Below are 4,150 nucleotides of genomic sequence, written 5' to 3' on the forward strand. Positions count from 1 at the left end.
TGTTCGGGGCGCTCCTATGGTGGCCGGTGGTCGATTTGTTTCAGATTTGACCGCCGGTGCCTCGGGCTGCGTGGTTATCTCGGGGCGGTGGCCTCGATCGGTGGCGTGCGGTGCGGCCTGCCTGGCGGGCGGCACCTTTGGGTGCAGATGGGGGGCCTTCCACGGCTGAGTGGGCGACGTGGAGGCGGCGGTGCTACGGCGGCTCCTCGATGGCCGACCGGAGTTCCATGGGAGGCGTCATCTCCGACTCGATATACTCCGGTTCGTGCTGACTACGGTAGCGACTACGGTCGACGCCAATACTGCCTGGACGGATCTGGCGGGTGGGCATGGATCCGGGGGAAACTCCAGGCCGGCATGGCGGCCGCACCATAGTCGACGCCCTCGGCGCCGATTCCCTTCCTGGAGGCTTCGGTGTGGATCATACACCCCTCACCTCTGCCATGAGCGCAGGCGAAAACCTTTGTTCCTCTGTTTGGGAGACGATGGCACTTTGGTGTCGTGTTCCTTCCCGAAGGCGTCGGCTGGGGACTGCTCAGGGTGGTGGAGTTGCCGGTAGTTTAGAGTCGACGCGATATGACATGTAGGTGGAGCGGTGTGGCATCGAACGTATCGTCGACGGTGGGTCTAGGCGGCATGGCGTAGTGGAGACTCGGTGTCTGATGCGCGGAGATGGACTCACGCAGGAAGAGGAAGCTGTCTGGCGTCATGGTGGCGTTGATAGCAGAGTGGTATGGTAAGGTCGATGCATCAGTTCTGCTCTGAGGATGGACCGATGGAAGATGGAGGTGACGATCCTTGCAGCGTGTGGTGCTTACCGGGAGTGCGTCAGGCCGGTGTGGGACCCAATGCAAGTAGTGGCTTGGATGGGACACCCGGCTTTAGATGTTAGGTTTTGGTGCGATGTCTGTTTGGTATTAGGCCCGGACATTCGGCACACCTTCATCAAGGAGATAGGAGTAGCAACGGCGTTGCTAAGATGGTGGCTTCAGGCTTATTGATGCATCACCTTATATGGTCTTTATGAATAATTAATAATATGGCTGCATGCATCGTCCAGATGCATAGACTGGGGGTACATTGTCCTTTTCCAACAAAAGAAATAGTTCTGCCAAAATAGCTTCTCTGGTTTAACTGAAACATTAAGATTAGAGCTTACATATGGTTGATCTCAGTTTGGTGTATATTAGATAAATCAGTTCTCTCTCTGAAAATTGTACTAAAGTTACGTCAATTAATTTGGAAAGTAGCAAAAAAGACGACTTACTATTCCTGTAAAATCTAGTCATGTACTCCAAGATCATTTACAACATCCAGAGGATAATTGTACTCCGTCAAAAGGAGTACAATTTACAATATCTTTAAAAAGACAACTGTAGCATGAATGCCTCGAAGATCATTTACAGCATCCTTCAACTATTCAATGTCGAAACCTGAAACTAAACGAAGGACGGGCAGTTATAGCACAGATTCAATGCCACAGCGTTCGAAGATGAAAGTGATGCTTTTGTGCTTGATCATCTGCAGCATGGCCTTTTTCGCTCCTGCGTTCACAATCTCCACACCAATGAGGACAGAAGCCGTGTCTACTAGCTGGCCTCTGTCGTAAATATTAAAGGTTTTGGCGATGCAAAACCTCTTGACCCCATGTACATCATGTTGTACAATGGTGCTATCTTAGGAGTGCCATGTAGGATAAATGATGAGGTGGAGGAAAGAGAACTCATAAGAAAAGTCTTTCTTCTCTTATTTAAGAGAAGACAAGAAATGATCTCTTAACACAATATGTCTCACCACATTTTTAGGAATGACTAGTTATTGAAGATAAGGCTAAGAGATGACCCATTATAGACTCTTTTTTTTGTCATATCTAAATTACATGCAAGACTTAAGATAAGACTACCTTATCAATCATTGTACATGCCCTAAACCAATGACCAGTCCTCCGGAGGGCTGAAGCCTCCACACTCGTGCATCACCTTGGGAGCATTGTCCAGAGAGGAGAGGTCGACAGCGCCGAGCTTCTGCAGGTCTTCGCCGAGGAAGCCGAACCAGAGGCCGTCAAGCTCCGGGACGCGCAGAGCGCGGCCGGAGAAGGGCAGCGACCAGCGGCCAACGTTGGTCCACTCGTGCGTGGACGTGTCGAAGCAGTAGGTGCCGAAGCCACCGTCACGGGGGACCGATGAGATGCAGATGGTCTTGCCGTCCTGGAGCAGCGTGTATGTTAGAGTTGTGTCGAATATAACGTACAAGGTAGGTTATAGTTGGACTTGTAGTTGTATTGTGTTTACATAGGATATGTAGTCGTGTCCAAGTAGGACACTTGTATCCCAGGCCTCTATATATAGCGGGGTAGACACACAATGTAACCTATGCCAGCATAATAGCACAAGCGCGCAAGGGGGAGCCGGCGACGTGTGCTGGCGCCCGGGTGGCCAGTGTGCGATATTGTGACGGTGTCATGGGAAGGAGCGCCCATAGTCAGGCCCCGGAGATGTAGCCATATCGGTGAACCTCGTTAACAAATATCAGTGTCGTGCTCGTGTGATTGCTTGGTCCTTGGATGATCAACAGTATGCCTCGGATTTATTCTAACAAGTGGTATCAGAGCTAGGTTGTTTGAAGGTTAAGGACTGTTGATCTAGAGGGGCGCTTTGCAAGAAGATCGTCGAATTGGATCGCGGTGCCGGACAATTGCGATAGAGCGGATCGTTGTCACACGGTACGTACTTCCGTGTTCGATCAGGGCAGTCGCTAATGGTAGCAGCGAATCAAAGACGACGGATAGAAAGCGCGTGGAAGCAAGAACCGTTCGGCAGTAGGAATCGCAAGCAGTGTGGCGGCATAGCGGACGCGTGGGGGCGGCAGTGTGGAATCGAAGGCAGCTGCAGGCCAAACGGGGGCGCGGCGAAGCGCTGGCCCAGCTAGGCTGGCCAAGGCCGCAAGGCCCGTGGCGCGAGGCAGCTGCTGGCTGCACGTAGCCAGCGGGGCGTTGCCCAGTCGTTCGCGTATGGGCGATGTTAGGCGCCGGCGCACCGGCCGAAACGGTTCGGCCGGTCCAACCCCAGCCACCCGATCCAGCGAGCAACCGTCCGATCTGTGCGTTGACTTCTCTCTCTCCTTCATCCTCTCCGCGCGCAGCGCGAGCGCGGCTCCCTGTCTCCTGGCTGCCCCTGGCCCGCCGGCCGCTACCCCCTCATCTACAACCCCTCTCTCCGCCACTCCCGTGCTGCTGGATGCCGCACTCGCCGTCGGTCGCCGCCGTCCAGATCCACGCATGCAGCAAAAACTTCGCCTGTGGGTTGCAGCTCCGCCTCGCTGGTGATGGCCGTGGCTCCGGCAACACCAGTCGCCGGTTGCAGCTCCGCTGGATGCAGCTCTTGTTGCCGCCGGTTGCAGCTCGACGTTTGCCGTTGCCGCTAGCATGTGGCTCCCATGGCGCCCGTTGCAGCTTTCTATTGCACGGTCGTAGCAAACGGGGAAAACGGTTGCAGCAAAAAAGTCTGTCACCGTCGTCGCCGTTTGTAGCTCGTCGTTGCACGTAGCAGCCATTGCGTTCTAGAAAAAGAATGGATGTCGCAAAACGTGCTGTCGGTTGTAGCAAAAAACTACGACGCTTGCCGCAAAATTGTCATCGCCGCCGTCGCGGGTCATAACTCAGTCGTGATGGATGCAGCAAAACGTGATGCCGGATGTAGCAAAAAGTGACGCTAGTTGTAGCAAAACTGCGACACCGGCTATGTGTTGTAGCAAAACGTGACGACGGTTGTAGCAAAATGCGATGTCGGTTGTAGCAAAATGTTATGGCGGTTGAAGCATTTAGCAAAAATTGCGACATTAGTTTTTTGCTAGGAGCAGCGCCGCCCCGTCCTTGCCGTCCAGCGTGTGCCCTGTGGTTGTAGGCTTACAGCTTTGGTTGCAGCACCCCGATAGATGCTTCCGTAGCTTCACCGGCGGGGACTCGAAGTTGTAGTTGGGCGGAGGCCATGGCTGAGATCCGAGGGGTGTAGACGGCCATGGCCGCGGGGAGCTAGCGGGGATACAAATTGAGGAGGAGGATGGCAGAGGGGCTCGCCGGCCATGAAGGAGGGGCGGTGTTGCCCGCCGTCGCACGCGAGCACTCACCGCCGATGAGAGCTTCTGGAGGTTG

Source organism: Triticum dicoccoides, chromosome 3B, assembly GCF_002162155.2.
Source record: "Triticum dicoccoides isolate Atlit2015 ecotype Zavitan chromosome 3B, WEW_v2.0, whole genome shotgun sequence".
NCBI classification, from domain to species: Eukaryota; Viridiplantae; Streptophyta; class Magnoliopsida; order Poales; family Poaceae; genus Triticum; species Triticum dicoccoides.